Source organism: Chiloscyllium plagiosum, unplaced genomic scaffold, assembly GCF_037043375.1.
Source record: "Chiloscyllium plagiosum isolate Xiang-an unplaced genomic scaffold, Cpla_swu_hap1 HiC_scaffold_48, whole genome shotgun sequence".
Taxonomy (NCBI): domain Eukaryota; kingdom Metazoa; phylum Chordata; class Chondrichthyes; order Orectolobiformes; family Hemiscylliidae; genus Chiloscyllium; species Chiloscyllium plagiosum.
Genome location: NW_028270186.1, coordinates 28,505,762 through 28,527,571, shown reverse-complemented (window position 1 = coordinate 28,527,571; position 21,810 = coordinate 28,505,762).

Below are 21,810 nucleotides of genomic sequence, written 5' to 3'. Positions count from 1 at the left end.
TATTCACCCCTTACACAAGGACTCTAACGTTCTTCACTCACCTGTCAAAAGCCTCCTAAAAATTCAAATACACTGTTACCATTGGTTCTCATTTGTCGATGTCACAATCAACATCCTCCGTAAACTTCAAGTGGTTTTTCAATAACGATTTGCCTTTCTAAAATATAGGCTGACTCCGCAAATCATATCATTAGTCTCCAAAGATCTAGTTATTATGAAATACTAAAAAATTCTAAAATTTTCCCACACAACTGACATAGATTTATTCATCACTTGGCATGCTGTTTTCCAACTCGCTCCTATTTTAAATGTTTGTGGTCACAGGAGCTACGTCCAAGTCTGCAGGATCCTTTCCATAACATAAAAAGTTTTGACATACTTTGCCCTCCCTCATAGAGTTAAGGAACTGACAGTACAGATTTAGGCCATTGACCCATCGTGACTGTACCTGCTCCCGAAAGAGCTACCCGGCAAGCACAACTCTCCAGCCCTAAGTCTGTAGCCCTCTAAATTCATAACTCAATTAGTCCAGCAACTTACCAATATTCACAACATGAGCTTTGTTTTTTTTTTATCCCCAGTACTTCCTCTTTAATAATTCTAACTTCTAGCAGTTCTACATTTTCACCAGTTACTATATTGCCTAACATTTCGGGAAGATTTTTCTGTTCTTTCCACTGTGGAGACAGAACCAACATATTAACCTCACCGGAAGGAGATGGTCTCTGTCACCTTGTGAGTACATGAGAGGATCACACTCTGGAAAAATGGATACTTCACCCACTCCTGCCTGGAAAGTTCCAGAATCAAAACAGTTGATGGGAATTTTGAGTATAGTCCTCTCCCTGGTGTGAGACAAATTTTGTGCTGATGGAGGTTTCACAGCTCTGTGACGTCATTGTTGAAATGAACTGGATTCACACTTTGCACACGGAAAAGGTTCAACATTGAGAAATATTTGTGGAAATCTCAGAAAGGATAGTGCAGTGTCCTGCTCCTTCCTATGAAGTCTCTGAAGACCCAGACTCTCTCCAAAATGCAGTGTCCAAACCTTGTCCAGAGTGGGGACACCAGACCCTCAGGTTTCCCTAAATCATTGCAGTAGCTGATCACACAAACCCAAGAAAACCATCCAGGGAACCCCCTCTGACTTTCCAGTGATGAGAACAAGTCAAGTCTCTGTATATATATATCACACCCAGTTTCTACTCCTGGCTGAAAAACCATTGCAGCTCTGCACAGTCCCTATGACCTGAAATATTACCGGTTCTGTTCTACATGGAAGTAGTTGACAATGTAACTGCACAATTTTCTGCACCTCAGTCACAATAACAGCAACACTACCATTACCAGTGTAGATGCTGGGGATGCGATGGTCTAGTGCTATTATCTCCAGTCTATTAATCCAGGGACCCAGCTAATGACTCAGACCTGGACTTGAGTCCCGCCTCATCAGATGGTGGAATTTGAATTCAATCGAGTATTTGGATTAACAATCTAATGAACGTTTGTCAATTGTCAAATAAAAACAAAAGCCTAACTAATTGTGTCCTTCGTGGAAGGAATTCTGTTATCTTCATGTGGTCAGGCATACATGTGGCACCAGACCCAAAACAATGTGATTGACCCTCAACTGCCCTTTGAAATGAGCAAGCCAGCATTCAGTTATATCACTACAAGGTCTCAAAGAAATGAAGCTAAACAGATCTAAGGACTGGCAGCCTACAGCATGTGAACTGCTATTGTTCAAGAAGGCAGCTCACCAACACCTTCTCGTGGGCAACCCGGAAAGGGAAATATATACTGGCCCAGCCAATCACACCCATGTCGCTTTAATGAATTAAATAAAATTATCACACTCAGGGAAGAGAGTCAGAGGAGACATACCTCGTTTTTAAAAGGGGTTTGGATAGATATCTACATGGACATGATACTCATGAATATGGGGGAAAATGAAAAATCAACGAGATTAATGTCACATTTTATTTCCATCCTAGCTGGTTATCAACAACTGATTTTTTAAAATCTTTTTCTCTATCTCTCTATTCCTTAATATATTCAACTCACGCCACCAAAGCAAAGTACACTATTTCCCAGCTGCTTTCAGATCTGATGCATGCTGAGTGGATTGAAAACGTTAACTCTATTTTTCTCTCCACAGAAGCTGCCAAATCTGTTTCGTTTCCCCAGCACTTTGTTTCTTTTTGTTTCAGATCATCAGTAGCTTTCTTTGTTTGATTTAATGTTTGTTGTTTGGTCTTTCATGAGATATCAGCATCACTGTGAAGGGCAGCATTTGATGATCATCACTAATTGCCCTTAATTGTGACCATTCCACAGGGCAGTGCAGAGCCAAGCACATTGTTGTGGGTCTGAAGTCATTCTCAATCCAGACCAAATAGATTTCTTTCCCAAAGCACATCGGTGAAACAGATAAATGTTTAGACAAAATTCTCCTCATTTTATGATTACAGTTCGTGTATTTGTTTTTATTTCGATTCTTATCATTGAAATTAAATTCTGCGATCAGCTATGGTAGGATTTGAGACAAAAGGCAACTGTGACTGTAAAGTATGACCTTTATCAAGGCATAGATAATGGTTTATTGAGCAACGGCACTGACACAGTGGTAGAGACTCAGTGTATTATGAAGCTGGTCGTGGGCAGGTTTGGTGATGGAGACAAAACCAAGACATACATCAGTTCAACGCAAAAAGTGTCCTCACAGTTTTGTTTCAGACATTTGTGAGGGAGGGGTCTGGAATTTGTGGACAATGAATGGAATTTACAATGGAACTAAATGCAATAATTTCTGTCTTTACCAGATATAGACAACAAAAAAAAGCAATGAAGTTCAACATGGTTTATGTAACTAATAAGTAGATAGAGATTGAAAAACTTCTCAGGAACACCAAAAATAGCGAGGGTGGGATAATAACCTGCCTGAATAATCATTAGTACACTGAATATTTGCAATGATAATGTTGACTCAGACCAGGAAAACAAGAAAAGACCATCGGATAAACCCCTGTGTATTGTTGTAACATTCCAGTCTATTGTTTTCAGATTCTGATCGATTATTGGAATATTCCAGTCTAACATTCTTAGATTCTGATCCATTGTTGTAACATTCCAGTCTAATGTTCTCAGGTTATGATCCATTATGGAACATTTCAGTCTGTTGTTCTCAGATTCTGATATCTCCTCTCCCTGTCTCTGTAGCTACTGACTCCGTCAGTGTTGGAGGTGATGTCTCTGCTGCTACCATGGGTAAAGCACCGAAAGAGGTCCCTTACAAATAGGAGAGAGAAATCCTCTATTGACACAGTTAGAGTCCATGGAGACTGACATCAATCACAGTTACTGAACAAACAGTTCCAGTTAACACCTTTCACTACAACATTTTCAGCTCACAATAACAACGGGAGTGGATTGGATGTCGACATCACCAGGTATTGGTCTCATCTCCAATCACTAGTGAAGTCAGTGCCGAGGTTGGGGTGGGGGGAAACTGATGGATGTTTTCTTTTCGCAGGTTAGATGATTTTGCTGTGTTGTTCATGTCCAATATTGTATTGGCTTGCAGCCCCAAAAATCACACAATCAAGTTGTTGTTATTATGTTGTTCTCTCTTCCGCTAGAAAAACTGCCAACCAAAAGATTGTCCCTGGACAGAGTTGCCCTGGCCTTACAGAGGAAGCTTGGATAGGTGTGAACATGACTCTGACTGCTGTCTGAAGGCAATGTTGTAATGTCAACACACAAGTTGCGCTTCAGTTTTTTTTTAATTGGCAAGCATCTTATTGCTGTTTTATTCGCTTTAAAACAGTGAGATTTACATTTTTTTTACTTCAGTACAAGAAAAAAAATGCTATGTACAAAGACCTTGTTCGTTAAAACCCATGAATTAATGAGCCAGGGACGAATGAAAATAACATTAGTTAGGAGACAGGAAGGAACGGGAGCAGATGTTGTGGAAATTTGAGGGGAATACAACGATAATTCCCCAATCACCATCACGCTTTCTGGCAGACAGAATGAAATGCAAAGCAGAGCAATGAAACTGAGATAGAATGCTGATTGCTGATGTGGCTCTGTGGGTCAGGGATTAGCGCTACACTTTCACAGTGCTCGATTCCAACCTCAGCCGATTCTCTGTGTGGAGTTTGCATATTCTCTCCAGGTCTGTGTGCATTTCATCCCACAGTTCAAAGATGTGCAGATTAGGTGAATTGGCCAAGCTAATCTCCTCATTGTGTTCACCGATGTGTAGGTTAGGCACATTAGTGAGGGGTCAATATCGGGGGGAGAAGAATGGGTCTGTGTAGGTTACTCTTCCAAGGACCTGTTTCCACGTGACATGCATTCAATGAATGTGAACAGGACAATATCAAACGGAAAGAATAGTATGCTACATAAGTATTTAATCAGTGGATATACAGTTGGACAGATACAGAACATAGTACGATACAGCGCAGTACTGACCCTTCTGCCCTCAATGTTGCGCCGACCTATGAAACCAATCTGAAGCCCATCTGACCTACACTACTCCATTTTTCATCCATATGCCTATCCAATGACCACTTAAATGGCCTTAAAGTTGCCGAGTCAACTTCTGTTGCAGGCAGTGCGTTCCACATCCCGCTACTCTTTGAGTAAATAAACGACCTCTGACATCTGTCCTGTATCCACTACATCGCAATTTAAAGCTACATATCCTCGTGCTAGCCATTACTGTCCAAGAAAAAAGCTCTCGCTATCTAGCCAATCTAATCTCTGATTATATTATATGTCTGAATTAAGTCACCTCTCAACGTTCTCTCAAATGAAAAAAGTCTCAAGTCCCTCAGCCTTTCCTCGTAAGACCTTACCTCCATACTAGGCAACAACCTAGTAAAACTCCTCTGAACCCTTTCCAAAGATTCCACATTCCAATGAGGTGACCAGAATTGTATTCAATAGTCCAAGTGTGGCTACACCAGGGTTTATTTTGTTTCCAACTGTACATGACAAAATGGTTACGAAACTCAATCCCTCTACGAATAAAAGCAAACACACCATATGTCTTCTGAACAACTCTATCAAACTGGGTAGCAACTTTCAGGGATCTATGTACATGGAAACTGAGGAATATCTACTCATCTACACTACCAAGAGTTTTACCAAGAGCCCAATACTCTGCATTCCTGTTGCTACATCCAAAGTGAATCACCTGACATTGTTCCGCATAGCATTCCGTTTGTCACCTCACAGCCCAGCCTCCAAATTATCTGTGTCCTGCTGTAACCCACAACATCGTTTGGCACTATCCACAACTCTAGCGACCTTAGTGTCATCTGCAAATTGACGAACCCATCCTTCTACGCCATCATCCAGATTGTTTATAAATATGACAAACAACAGTGGGCCCAAAACAGATCCTTGCAGTACACCACTGGTAACTGAACTCCAGGATGAACATTTCCCATCAGCTACCACGCTCTGTCTTCTTTTAGCTCGCCACTTCCTGATCCAAACCGCTAAACTACCCTCAATCCCCATGCTTCCGTATTTTTTGCAATAGCCTATCATGGGGAACCTTATCCGAACGCTTTACTGAAAGTCATATAGACTACATCAAACGTTTTACCCACATCCACCTGTTTGGTCACCTTCTCAAAAAAATCAATAAGGTTTGTGAGGCACGACCTACCCTTCATAAAACCGTGTTGACTATAGTTAGTCAAATTATTCCTTTCCAGATGAGTATAAACCCTATCTCTTTAACAATTTCAACACTTTACGCACAACCAAAGTAACGCTTACTGGTCTATAATTAGACTTTACTCCCCTTCTTTAACAAGGTAACAACATTTGCTATCCTCCAGCCTTCTGCACTATTCCTGTAGACACTGACAACATAAAGACCAAAGCTAAAGGCTCATCAATCTCCTCCTTTTCTTCCCAGAGAATTCTAGAATAAATCCCATCCAGCACAGGGGAGTTATCTATTTTTACATTTTCCAGAATTGCTAAAACCTCTGCCTTGTGAACCTTTATCCTATCAAATCTACTGACCTGTATCTCAGGATTCTCCTCGACAACATTGGCTATTTTCTAGTGTGAATACCGATGAGAAAATTCACTTAGCGCTTTCCCTATCTCCTCTGACTCGAAGCACAACTTCCCACTACTACACTTGATAGGCCCTAAAATTACTCTAGTCATCTTTTTATTCCTGATATAGTTACCGAAATCCTTCTGGTTTTCCTTGACCCAATCTACCAACAACTTCTCATGTCCCCTCCTGGCTCTTCGATGCACAGAATATTCAGAATTAAAAACCACGACATGGATAACACAATGTGCAGGACCATGGAAAGAATACGGAACAACATCAGTAGAAATAAATCTCTTTTGCTGATACAGAGATGTTGGCCCAGTAACCACTGCCTTTGTTATAATAATGATGATATAAAATTTTAAATTGTTAAAATAAAACATTCGGCCCATCAGCTGACGCTGAACCTCTGAAGAACATTGCACCCAGATCCGCCTCCTACACGATTCCTCTATGTCCCATAGTTAAAGCAAGTAGCTGCAGATGAACAATTTTTCATGGTCAATTGGGAGGAATCAGAAACACCTGGATGAAACACTTGCAGACACGGGAAGAATATGAAATCTCATTACAGACGGTGGCCCAAGGGTGGAATTGAGTGCCAGTTCCCAGGTGTTTCGAGAAAGCCACGTAGCCACCGTGCCACACACCCAAATATGTCACTGTGCTAGCGTATACGATGGAACTTTGAAATCTCAAATACAAGTGGAAAATGTTGGTGAAACACAGCTGATGAGTCAGTATCTCGAGAGTGAAAGAGAATTTACATATTGAGACGAACATGACTCTGTTCTGAAAAAGTCATATTGGTCTCAGAACGTTGATTCTCTTTCTGCTCAGATGCTGCTGGACTTGTTAAAGTTTTCCAGCACTTCCAACTTCCCTTTTTGTTTTGGAGTGTGGATATTTTTCTGATATGAAATGCGGCAGTGAAGCTGCCATTTCAGTCAACTCTCATGTATTTGGTTATGGTCATTGAGTGAAAAATTAAGAGCTTTCTTTTGACAGAACCTTAAATATTTTCCATGTCATAAATTACCATGACAATGTTGAATTCAGTGACCATGAATCACATGATCAATCCTCTTTAAGTAGCCAATTGAAGTAAGGATCCCAATCATAACTTCAATGTCATGTCATGCTCCTGGTGTCACTAGGGTCATACTAATTCAGCAAGGTCTTACATTTCTGAAACTTTAGATGAAACTGTGGAAACATAAGATACATTGATACAGAGCATAGTCATCCATAGGTTTTGGATGGAACTAGCATAGGCAGATTTTGCGTGTCAAACACAATCACTCTGGAAAAGGCGACATTGATCAGCCTACTTGAATCTCTTCTGTCCAAGTGAGACACATACACACAGAGCTGCCTGTAGGCACATTCCAAGAAGTTTTAACAACTGGTAGTGAAGTAACACCAAATTACTTCCTGGTCAGGATGGCATGCAATTTGGAAGATAACTTGTAGAGATTATTTTCCCATTGTTCCCATTCCCAGTGCAGAATGTTCTCTAATTCCCATTAATCACAGTTTTGCTCAGGGTCCTTGATTCCACGTTTAGTCAAGTCCTGCTTCGATTGAAAGTGAAGTCTCTCTGATCTCACCTCAAATTATATTGGAAGATCAGTTGAAAGAACAAGGAGCAAAAGACAAGAATACTGTTTGTTTGAACAATATCCTCACAATATACAAAAGAAAATTGATACATTGTCTTCCAATTCTGTCCTAAGATGTTTGTCCTGTTGGTGATGAGGCTGTTTGGTTAAGTGTTGTGATAGAGGGACAGGAAGAAACTCCACTCTACTAATAGTTAACAAAGCCATCCTGTTCATGGCGCATCAGACAGTGGCAAACATGCTGTTTTCTGTTGCTGTTGGACAGTGATCATTTCAAACGCACCATTTACTGATGACATGTAGTAACACAGAAGTCCGCAATTTCCAGCATTTCGTGAGAGAGCAAAAAACGAAAGGGAGAGTCAGGGAAAGTGGGAGTGATAGGGAAATGGTGTGATATACAGTGCGAGAAGTGTGAGAGGAGATGGTCAGTGGAAGGATATGTCACAGCAGAAGGGACAATGCAAGGAAAGTAGGTGGGTAAGGAAAGAATAGGAAGGGGAGGTGGTGTGTCAGAAGGATCATCTGTGGCAGGCAATACCATGCAGTTGGAAAACTGAGATTGATGGACAATCAAACATCACTGTTAAGGTAAATTGGGGTCTGAATATTAGGAAAATGTTTCTCATACTTCTTTTATGAACAGGATTCTTGTTCCTATTGTACATCCACTTTACATTCCTGTATCTCCATCAAGTGCAGACATTTTCTTTTCTCTCCAATTCATTATCTCACCATTATGTCACGTAATGTCACTAAACAATATCCAGAACAGTGGGTGTTTTGTTTGCTATGAATTTGCTTCCAATTCAACGTAGAAATGAGAATGTGATTTGATCTTCTACTGCATGCTTATAATGTAGAATTTAATTTAATCTTTATCCTCATCACCTTAGTTCTTTCAAACAAACTTCAGGAATGAGCCTGCGTCCATCCTGCAGATTTAAAAAAAAGGGTTATCTGTGCTCTGACGCGATTGCAGCGAATGTTATAAAGAATGAGCTGCAGGCCCACATAAAATGGAAATTTTGCAGTGCACAGTGCCAAAAGCGAGTCCAAGAATAATGATGTACAAGCCTTATGAAGAATACATACAGAGGGGCGGAGTATAAAAGCAGAATTCAGTTCCATGTCCAAAATACTATTTGTGGCTCCCTAAAAAAGCTGCAAATTCACCAAGGGAGGGAAAACTATAAACTGGAATTATCAATTCTTCCTCTGCAACAACGACTGTAGAATGGGTAGAAAATCAAATTTTGTTTCTGATATTCATACACGTTGATGATAAGAATGTGGGAGATGGGGATGAGGGTTAGAGAATGATAAACAATGTTGTAGATAACACAACTATTATTCCGGTCGTTCACAATGAGGACGAAAATGTTAGGTTACAGGAGGGTACAACCGGATTGTTCAGATGGCCAGATCAATGACCGAAAAACTTAACACTGCAATATGTGAGATGCTGCACTTTGAAACAATAACAACACAAGAGAGTACTCAAACCATGAAGATAGGCTAGATTTGCTTTTGCTTTACTTTGGAGCAGAGAAGGTTCTGGTGTGAACCTGACAGAGGTGTATAACAGCATGCGAGATATAGATAGAGTGAAAAGAAAGCAGCTGTTCCCCTTAGTCAAATGGTTAAATACAAGGGGATACACTTTAAAAGTGAAAGACAAGAGATTGAGTGAGGATTTGTGAAATCTGTTTTGAACCCAGAGGGTGATATGCTTCTGGAATGCATTGCCTGTGAGGATGGTTGATGAAGGAAACCGTACAACCTTGGCAAAGCACTTGTGTCAGCACTTGATGGTGCCAGATTTGATAGGCATCTTCTTTATTATACGATTCCATGATATATTGTGAAGCACCATCCATTGGTAATTGTTGGTTTGTTCCATCGAACTGTGCTCAGTCAGTAGGGTGATTACAAATCAGCATCATCCCATGGAGCATCCGAGGTTACTAAACCAAGGACAGCCCATCCATCTCTGAAAATATCCAAGCTAATTCACATGCTCAGTGTAAGTTTCGTTCAATAAGCCCACCAATATTATTCCAGCTGTTTGACAACATTATTTTAAGGACACCAATAACATACAAACAAACTTTCCTTCATTGTTATATAGACTTCTAGTTGCAAAGTTGTTATTTCTCTGCAGAATAATAAATTCCTTGCCACATATTCGCTTTGACGAAGAGTCAGTTTTCCTGCGTTTTTCTGCCAGCTGTTCATCACAGTACAGCGGCTTCTTGAACACTACGTCCACCAGCAGTAATACTTACTCCCAGATAAACTGGCACATGAGATGCACAGCTGGTACTCCCTCCCAACAGCCACTTGGATAGACGAACACCAAATGGACTGGAACTTCTCAACGACAATTAATATTGGACTAGCTCCATTAAAATCCCAAATGAATTTTTGAAAAATCCAATTTCCTAATAATAATTGAACAATGTAACCGTGTTTATTGATCTGATGAGCTTGTTACGGACTTTGAAGTAGTGTGACACATTTGCAGACAACCATTTCATGAATACATTGAAATAAAAGGCCAACTGACAGCCCAGGCAACGAATAACACAAGTTAATGCAGCATTTAATCAGCAGCTGAATGAGCACAAAATGCTAGAACAGAGTCAGCCATGTGCCTTGAGGTAACTTTCATTGATGCAGTTTGGTGTTTTCTGATTGGTGTAGACATGTTGCGCTGAATGGCCTGTTTGTGTGCCATAAGACGCTATCACTTTAATTCTTGAAAACAGAAAATAGTCTCAGTATTTCCATAGCTTGTGAGCATCAATTTGTGAAGAATATAGTCTCCAAGGTCACATTTCATCCTGACTTGAATCGAAACCATTGTCTCTTCACTGTCACGTGTTCAGAATCCTGTAACTCTCTCTGAAACAAAAATGTTAGTGTTCCAGCACCACGAGGGCCACTGGGGTTCACTAACACATTATGGGTGGGAATTAAACATAGGCAACGGGATCGGTGGCTTTGCTAACGAAACTCACCTCACAACAACAACTGAAAGGAAGCTGCACTGTTAAGATATCTATTCGACATTATGTAATTTCTAAAGCAGTTTCAAAGGAGGTGTTCACTTGTTTATAAAAACACATTTAGAAAGTTGTGTCCATCCATCTGAAAGGAAAAGTCTTCAGGTTCATGAGAATGGTCTCCTAATTTTGCGATAGCTGAAGACAACAAAAAAGTAGCAACTAGCATCAGGCATAAGTGTTCCTTCTTTGCCCTTACAACGTTAGTGTGTCATTCTTAGTCAAGAATCTGCCTGCCTCTGCCTTAGGAATATTCAATGTCCTAGCCTTCATCGCTCTCTGGGAAGAGAGTTTCATAAATACACAACACTTTGAGAGGGCTGAAACAACCCACATCTTGTGACGTGAGATATTCTTTAGTTTTACTTTCCATCCACTTATTGTAATCTCTCATACAAACTGAAATATTATTTCAGAATTAAACTTAAAAAGACTATTCGAACTATTCTGAGGTTAAACAAGATCACATATTGTCCAGCTAAACTCCAGGAGATCCAGGGCCAGTCTGGTCAATATTTCCTCCTGAAATACAATTCTTCACAGGAGTCAGTTGAGTGAATCTTGTCTAGACTGCTTTGCATGTCATTATGGCCATAGCTCTTTCGATGTGGTCTCACCAGTACCCTGTAAAACTGTAAAAAAAAATCCTACTTCTGAATGAATTCTGTTTCAAAAAAGTTTCAACATTTATCTGGCCTCTCTGAAACCTTGATGTGCACGACCTTTTTTGTGTGATCCAGGTGTCTGATTCCTCTGCTCCTCGATCCAATCTCTCCATTTAAATAATTCGTACATTTCCATTAAACTTCCAACATATTTGAACACAGACACATTTTCCATTGTATTCTCCATACACCAATATTTGTTGTTTATTTGACCAACTTTTATCTCCTTATTAACTCGTGTCTTCTTCATATACAAATAAAAACAAGTAAAGTAAAAATATTACATTGTCGATTCCATTGGACTGTGGCTACAGCCTCTGTCTTTGACCAAATATTCTGTCTGTATTATGGAAGAATACAAACATTTGAAATTGTCTGTGTCCTCTCAAGCAGGTTCACATGTTTATATTCTTCCATAATGCAAACAGAATATTTCGTCAAAGGCATAGGTTGTCGCCATAATTCAGTGGAATCGACAATGTCATATTTTTAGTCCATGTCCAAGCTATAAATTAGCGCCAATGCAAAATTGTTTTGCAGTCCCATCACTCAGTGCCCATCACTGAAATATGGACAGATGGTGTAGAATCTGTGTGGGAGTAATTGAGAAACAACAAAGGTTAAAAAGGCAGAAAAAGCGAGTGAGGATAAAAATGATCATGTCAGTATAGTAGCCAGTGACATGTGATATTCCACAAGGCTCAGTGTTGTGACAACGACTTTTTACTTTGTAAATTAATGATCTAGATGAATGTTCTCAGGGCGTTCTGGTTAACCTTTCAAATGATATAAAGATAGGTGGAGAGACAGGAAGCATTGCAGAAGTGGAGAGGCTGCAGAAAGGATAAGACACGTTTGGAGAGTGGGCAAAGAAGTGGCAGATGGATACAATTGAGGTAAGTGTGAGGTCATGCACTTTAGTAAGAAGAATACTGGCATGGAATATTTTCTAAATGCGGGAAAATTCTTCTGTCTGAAGTGCAAAGAGAATTGTTAGGAAACTTTTATATCACGAGACAGTGTGTTTTAAAATCTTATATTCACCAAATGAACTGTGAGTCGACTCATAAACATCAACATCTGTTTATTGAACATAATTAACATTAGAACAATAAATTGTACTATAACGTAACGAAACATACTAGAAACTACTTAATGCTTTAACTTAACCTTATATGATCGTCTCCCTCCCCAACAGAACATTGCCGGGCTCCACGTGCTGAATTCTCCTTCTTACGATGGACTTGGAGGTATCTTCTGCTTTGGTGGTTATTCTCGATTTACTGCGCTAAGTGGGGTTTTGCTGTGATTCTCGTTCTTCAGAGTCTTCACATCATTTTGGGAGGATATGGAGGATCTGCCAACAGAATGACCATGTTGGATAACTCTGATCAATCAGATCTAACCAAGGGTTGGCACATTGATGGCCCAAGGGAGACATTCCATTGTCCCATTCAAATTCAACTCCAGGTTTGTATTGCAGGGTCTGTAGCTGTCAGGTTTGTTTACAAACTGTCTGTGGGTAGCTGCAGCCTATCTGGATTCTACAGCATGTGGATTAGCACAGACAGTTTACTCAAGGCTGGAATCCATTACTCAGCATGCTTTAATCATTGTTAATTTTTGTAACTCCATGATAATTTGTTATTATCAATCATAAGTTCATTATTTCAGGTGGCAGGATTGGTCTCAAAGGCAAATACAATGATGACAGTTTTTTAGAAAACTTGAATATAAAAGCATCGATGTACTTCTAAGACTCTATAAGGCTCTAATCTGACCACATTTGGATTATTGTGTGATGTTTTGGGCCCCATACCTCAGGAAGGATATACTGTCCCTTGAGCGTGTTCAGACGCAGTTCACAGGAATGGCCTCAGAACTGAAAAGCTAACATATGAGGTCTCTGTGATTAAACTCGCTGAAGTTGAGAAGGATGAGGGAATCTAATTGAATCATTCAAAACGGCTGTCCAGAGTAGATGTCAGGAAGATGCTTCTATTGTTAGCAGGGAAAGGACCCAAAGGCATAGTCTCATAGTTAAGGGAATACCTTTTATATCGGAGATAAGTAGAAATGTCTTCAGCCAGAGAGTGATGAATCTATGATACGGATGGAAGTTTCCTTTCTTAAAAGACATTAATGAACCACATGAGTTTTCCCTTACAATCGATTCAGGATCACCATCAGTCTCTTAATTACACGTTTGAAAACAAGCTCCACCATCTACCATGGCAGAATTCAAATCCAGGGCATCAGAACATTAGCTGGGTATCTCACTTAATAGTTCAGCGATAACACCACCAAGCCACTGCCTTGCCGAGTTCTCCAGAGTGTGACTAACTTGTGTAATATGATTTGCCCAAGACTTTTCCCTCAAGCTATTATTGATTTCCGTGTCAAATCATGAATGATTTTTCTCCATTACGCAATACCTCTTCCACTCACCAATATGCTTTAATTGAGAGGTTATTTAGTATCTCCTTTTGTCTTTACCTTTTTTTTATCTGTCCTGCCCTTGATAGTTTTGTTTTGTTTTTTCCTGGCCAGTCCACCCAAGCCAACTCCTTCCTTAGCCCAATATAATTATCATTGCTCAACACTAAAACCGTCATATGTGACTCTTGTCCTTATACATTCAATCTGAGTTTGAAATTACAGCGTGTTGCGGTCACTGCGTCCAAGACGATCCTTAACTGCAAAACCATTCATCAATCCTTCCATGTCACATAATATCAAATCTGAAGTAAACCGTTCTCTGGTTGAATCCATGCTCTCAAACTATCCTTCATACAGTCTACGAATTGTTCTTCGAGGCTACCTTTGCCAAGTTGATTAATTGAATCAATATGCATGTTCTTCCAATGTTGTGCCCTTGTCAACAGCCGTCATTGTTTCCGAAATCAGAAATGCTTCTGGTGAACAGTGGCTGAGTTTTTCTTTTCCCAAGAGGTTTCTTCTCTTGCTTTTTGTTTATGCCTGGACTGATTTACGTGTCGTTCCCTCGTGCCAATATCATTTCCTAGTGCAGCCTTGATATCATACTTAACCAATACATCAATTCCACCTCTTGATCCTCCTTGTCTAACCTTCCGGAATAGTGAGTGCCCTTGGACATGTCACTGCCCAGCCCTGATCTCGCTGTAACCATGTTTCAGCAATCTGCACCAGGTCATACACATTTATCTCTGTACCTATTGTCAGCTCATCATTATTTTATCCAAATACGTTCATGGATTTATGAAGGGGACATCATGGTTGACTAATCTTCTTGAATGTTTTGAGGATGTAACTCTGAAGATGGACGAGGGAGATCCATAGATGTCGTGTACCTGGACTTTCAGAAAGCTTTTGATAAAGTCCCACACAGGAGGTTAGTGAGTAAAATTAGGGCGCATGGTATTGGGGGCAAAGTACTAGATTGGATTGAAAATTGGTTGGCTGATAGGAAACAAAGGGTAGTGATAAACGGCTCCATTTCAGAATGTCAGGCAGTGACCAGTGGGGTACCGCAGGGATCTGTGCTGGGACTGCAGCTTTTTACAATATATGTTAATGATATAGAAGATGGTATCAGCAATAACATTAGCAAATTTGCTGATGATACAAAGCTGGGTGGCAGGGTGAAATGTGATGAGGATGTTAGCAGATTACAGGGTGACCTGGACAAGTTAGGTGAGTGGGCAGATGCATGGCAGATGCAGTTTAATGTGGATAAATGTATGGTTATCCACTTTGGTGGCAAGAACAGGAAGGCAGATTACTACATCAATGGAATCAGTTTAGGTAAAGGGGCAATACAGAGAGATCTGGGTGTTCTTGTACACCAGTCAATGAAGGCAAGCATGCAGGTACAGCAGGTAGTGAAGAAGGCTAATAGCATGCTGGCTTTCATAACAAGAGGAATTGAGTATAGTAGCAAAGAGGTGCTTCTGCAGCTGTACAGGGCCCTGGTGAGACGACACCTGGAGTACTGCATGCAGTTCTGGTCTCCAAATTTGAGGAAAGACATTCTGGCTATTGAGGGAGTGCAGCGTAGGTTCACGAGGTCAATTCCTAGAATGGCGGGATTACCTTACACTGAAAGACTGAAGCGACTGGGCTTGTATACCCTTGAGTTTAGAAGACTGAGAGGGGATCTGATTGAGACGTATCAGATTATGAAAGGATTGGACACTCTAGCAGCAGGAAACATGTTTCTGCTGATGGGTGAGTGCCGAACCAGACGACACAGCTGAAAATTACTGGTTAGACGATTTAGGACAGAGATAAGGAGACACATCTTCACCCAGAGAGTGGTGGCTGTGTGGAATGCTCTGCCCCAGAGGGCAGTGGAGGCCCAGTCTCTGGATTCATTTAAGGAAGAGTTGGATAGAGCTCTCAAAGATAGTGGAATCAAGGGTTATGGAGATAAGGCAGGATCTGATAAGGAATGATCAGCCATGATCATGTTGAATGGCGGTGAAGGCTCGAAGGGCTGAATGGCCTACTCCTGCACCTATTGTCAATTGTCTATTGTCTATTGTTTTGCTTTTAGGTACAAAGTTTTATTGGTTTGTCTTTCCCTTTTCATACGCTTTGTACACTAGCTTCCTGATCTCACACACTTCACTCCTTCACATCCCCCACACTGTCCAATCTTATTTGTTTAATCCTGATAATTATGCACCTCATCTCTATCATTTATTCTAATCTACAACTCACATTTTGAACTGACATGATGCATCCTTCATCATGGTCGTGAGACTGGTCATGCCTGCTGTCCTATTCACCTCTACTTTCTGCTCAGTTTCTGACTAGCTGCTTTGGTTCCCAGCCTCCTGGTTTATTAGTATAAATCCACCCAATTTCCACTAGCAAACCGCCCCACAGGGATGTTGGTGCTCCTCCAGTTAAGATGCAACCTGTCCATTTTTGAAAGCTCTCAATTGCCCTGGAAGAGAACCTAATGATCCAAAAGTTGAAACTCTCACCCCTGTACTAGGTCTTTAACCACATGTTGAACTATATCATTTTCCTAATCATTACCTCTTTTCCACGTGGCACTGGGAGTAATTTAGACATTCCAGCGGATTGTTCTCTCTCTCTCTCACACACACACACACACACACACAAACACAACATACGCATGCACACGTGCACACACAGACAGACTTGTGCACACAAATGCACACATGAGCACACACACGCACACACATGCACACAGACAAATACAGGCACACAGACAAACACACACCACATTACTTTGTAGAAGTACAGCAGTAACCTTATAAATATTCGGAATGACAACTGGAATGAACAAACTGGTTAAAGGTAGGGTGTGAACAATTCGGGTTACTCTTCATTAAGCAGAACGGACAAAGATGTGAACTTATTGCAGTGCTCAAAATTATGGAAAAAAATGACAGCTTAAAATACAAATAATCTGTTCCTGTTCGTTGGCATTTCAGCGTCTTGGAGTCCTAGTTTCAAGATTGTCCGCACAAGAGCTAGAAGTGACATCAGGAAAAACCTCTTTATTGAGAGATTTGTTCGAATTTAAAATGCTCTGCCTGGGAGAGTTGTGAATGAAGATTCATAAAGGAACTGGATATATACTTGTAAGTTACGAATGTAAAGGGCTGCAGAGACCGCGTGGCAAATGGGAGGCGTTTGGGAGACATTTCCGGAGCGGATGCATACACACTGGCCTAATAACCTCCTTCTGTCCATTAAAGTTCCATAATCTATCATGTACAGACCCACGTCAACACCAGTATCTGATTATTTCCTGTTGTAAATGTTGGCAAATATCTGATCATATTTGCTGCAGCATAACCATTTAAAATGCAAGTATTGCAATGTCAGCTTGATGATGAAGTCTAATTATTACTCAGCATATAAATATTTTAAATCTTGTATCCGAATTACTAAAACAAATATTTCTTTGCTTTGGCACAAAACACTTTGTAAATGTTAGACTTTTCTCTCAAACGGAAATATGTTCATCATTTTTTATCACTAACCAAACTTCGCATTAAATGCCATTCATTCTTTTAAAAAAGTACAAGCTTTCAAACTTTTGTTCACTACAACGTAATATCACAAATCATTTATTTAAGTTAATATTCACAGTGCATGTAGAATTATTGTCATTTCTCAATTGTTGGTAAATAACTGAAGCTCGTACATTTAAGTGAGAAATTAAACTGATTTTTGTTTAAATACATAAGAACGCTTTTTCTATATGATTGTTCAATTATTTTCTCAGTCTAAATATGTAATCGGTCAGATGCCAAGCACTTTCCAAATGTTGGTGTGACAATGTATTTATTTGAATACCGACAATGAGCATGCAATTGTAAGCACGTATATAGTCAGATAGCATTTTCTTTGTTCGAAATAAAATAAAATGTGCATTCTTTATTTATGCATCATTAAATGTTGACAGGAGTTGTATTTTTGTTCCATAAATATAACATCAACCTAATTGTTTTCAGAGATGACGCAATTATTATTTGGTTGAATAATCATACTTCACATCTTATTTTTGCGCAATTCATGTAACATAGCAAATATCTGATTTGTTTTTATCATAAGCTCATCACCTTGCAATCATAAGCTTCGTTGAAAACAGATTTAAAAGGATCTGAATTCAGGCAGAGTGTAACTGAACCTCGTAGCTGCCTAAGGCACTTCGAGAGATCCTGGCCTGCCCCTAAATATATCCAGAGAACGACCACGTGATTCAGGGCAGCCATTCAAGCATTATTTCACAACAAATCATTTGGACTCCACCTTGGGCTGGGTAGAAACTAGCCACCGGGCTATCAATGGTCTCTGTGTAAGAACAAATGCTGTCCAAATTAGACATCAATGACTGGCTAGCAACCATGCTTTACAAATGCATTTTTAAGTCAGACCCTGGCCCAGAGAGCAGATGTGTGGACATGGAGTGTCAGAAGCACACCTCACAAACTATTTACGGTGATGACATCTGGCCTACCTCCTCGACTCCATACATCTGCAACCTTGTCAGGCACTGAGTGGAGACGTTATCAAGGCGAAACCGAAGACAGCAGATGCTGAAAGTAAGAGTCGTGAGGCTGGAGCTGGAAAAGCACAACAGCTCAGGCAGCATCCAAAGAGCAGGAAAATCGACATTTCGTCCAAAAGCCCTTCATCAACAATAAAAATGGGATCCATGAGGGTGGAGTGATAAATGGGAGGGGTTGGGGCTGAGGAAAGGTAACTGAGAGTGCGATAGTTGGATGGAGGTGTGGGCAATGGTGATACATCGGAGGGGAGGGTGGAGCAGATAGCTGGGATGGAAGGTGGACAGGTGGGCACGGTGGCTCAGTTTTGAGCACTGCTGCCTCACAGTGCCAGAGACCAGTTTCGATTCCAACCTCAGTCGACTCTCTGTGTGGAGTTTGCACATTCTCCCACATGACTGCATGGGTTTCCTCCGGGTGTTCCGGTTTTCTCGCACAGTCCAAAGCTGTCCAGGCCAGGTAAATTGGCCATGTTAAATTACCCATAGTTACAGGTGCATTAGTCAGAGAGAAATTGGTTACTCTTTGGAGGTTTGGTACGGACTTGTTGGGCCAAAGGGCCTGCTTCCACTCTGTAGGGAATCTAAAAAAAAACCCATTCCCACTTTGAATAAAAAGATGGGAGGGTTTATGAGTGCGATGCTAAGCTGGAAGTTTGGAATTGTGATAAGGTGGGAGGAGGAGAAATGTGGAAACTGATGAAATCCACATTGATGCCATGGGGTTGGAGTGCCGCAAGGTCGAAGATGAGGTGGTAAGGGAGTGGCAATGGATGAAGCCCTGGATCTGCATGTCCTCAGCAGAGTGGAAGGTGGAAGTGAAGCGTTCTGCCACGGGGCAGTGGGGTTGCTTGGTGTGGGTGTCCCAGAGATGTTCTCTGAAGTGCTCTGCGAGTAGAGGTCCTATCTCCCCAACGTATAGAAGACCGCATTAGGAACAATGGATACGGTAGCTGACATGTGTGGAACTGCAGGTGAATCCGTGATGGATGTGGAAGGATCTTTCGGGCCTTGGGCGGGGGGGGAGGTGTGCGCACAGGTCTTGCATTCCTGTGGTGGCAGGGGAAGGTGCCTAGACAGGAGGGTGAATTGTTGGGGACCTGACGAGCACTACCTATCGTTTATCCTGTTTTCTGCATTCAAATTTGATTTTCCAGAAAGAATCGCTTCACACTTTTCCAGGTTGAAATCCATCTGCCAATTATCAGCCCAGTTTTTCATCCTGTCAATGTCCCAGTACAAACGACAACAGCCCTCCACACTATCCACAATTCTACAGACCTTTGTTCCATTGACAAATATAATAGCCCACCTTTCCACTTCCTCGTCCAAATTATTTAAAAAAAAACACAAACAGTAGAGTTCCCAGAACCGAATCCTGCAGAACACCACTTTTCGCCGAGCTGCAGACTGAATACTTCCCGTTTACTACCACATAGTGTCTCTATGGGCCAGTCAATTCTGTATCCAGACAGACAGGTTTCTCCGTATCCCCAGCCTCCTTGCCTTCTGAATGAATCTACCATGGGTAACGTGGTCAAACGCCTTGTTAAATCCATGCACACCGCATCCACTGCTCTACCTTGTTCAATGTGTTTGATCCTATCCTCAAACACTTGCCCCTCACAAAGCCATGCTGACTATTTCTAATCAAGCTATGATTTTCCAAGTAATCAGAATGTCTATCTCTCAAAATCCTCTCCATTACTTTGCCTAATGCTGATGTAAGACTGACAGGACTGTAATTCTCAGGATTATACCAATTCTCTTTCATGAACAAGGGTGTAACATTTGCCATCCTCAATCATCTGGCACTACTCCAATGGAGAGTGAAGACGCAAATGTGCAGAAATCTCTTCTCTCACCTCCTGTAGCAACTTAGGGTGTTTCCCCTCTGGCCCAGAGGATTTATCTATTCTTATGTTTGTACTTCAATTAATCTGTACTTCACCTGAAATTGTCTACTCCCTGTCCAACCAACTGATTAACTGCTTTCCATTTCAAGGCTATGTACGATGCTACTTCACTTAGCATGTATGCTTCCCAATATCCTGTGAACCATGGAATGAAAAATATTGGAAGGCATGAATGCGCTCCTGATGAAGGGGTGATGCCCAAATAATTGACTCTCTTGCTCCTCAGATGTTTATGACTGGCTGTTCGTTTTCAGTGCCACACGTTTCTGATCTGATCTCCAGCATCTGCCGTCCTCATTTTGTTGTGGTTCTGTTCGCCAAGCTGGGAATTTGTCTTGCAAACGTTTCGTCCCCTGTCTAGATGACATCCTCAGTGCTTGGGAGCCTCCTGTGAAGCGCTTCTGTGATGTTTCCTCCGGCATTTATAGTGGCCTGTCTCTGCCGCTTCCGGTTGTCAGTTCCAGCTGTTCGCTGCAGTGGCCGGTATATTGGGTCGAGGTCAATGTGTTTGTTGATAGAGTCTGTGGATGAGTGCCATGCCTCTAGGAATTCCCTGGCTGTTGTCTGTTTGGCTTGCCCTATAATGGTAGTGTTGTCCCAGTCGAATTCATGTTGCTTGTCATCTGCGTGGTGTGGCTACTAAGGATAGCTGGTCGTGTCGTTTCTTGGCTACTTGGTGTTAATGGATACGGATCGTTAGCTGTCTTCCTGTTTGTCCTATGTAGTGTTTTGTGCAGTCCTTGCATGGGAATTTGTACACTACATTGGTTTTGCTCATGCTGGGTATCGGGTCCTTCGTTCTGGTGAGTTGTTGTCTGTAGCCACATACGCAGATGTACTGAATGTACATCTTAATCTTCTCAGCCAAGGCTCTTTCATGTCCCCTTTTCACACTACTGATTTCCTTCTTCAGTAAATTCCTGTGTCCCTTATGTACCTCCAGGGATTCACTTGATTCCAGCTGCCTGTAACGGAGCTGCTTTTGTTTTCTGGTCAAAGCCTAAATATCTCTTGTCATCCAGTTTTCCCCATTCCTGCCAACTTTCCTTTCACCTCCACAATAACAAATAGACCTTGAACTCCAGTATCTCACGTTCAAAGGACTCCCACCTGCCAGAGGTCCCTTTGCAGGCACCGAACTATTCCAGCAAACACCTGCAAACTCTTACCTAATTCCATATAAATTCGTCTTGCCCGAATTTAGAACTTGAAGCTGTGGATCAGTTTTGTCTCTCACTCTAAATATGTGAACATTAATAGAACTATGGCCATTGGTTCCATTGTGCTCCCACACTGTCACCTCCGTCACCTGTTCTGTCTTATTTCCTAAGAGTAGGTCGAATTTTGCCCCTTCCTGAGTAGGCCCTACTACATACTGCTTGAGGGAATTTTCCTGGCGCAATTAA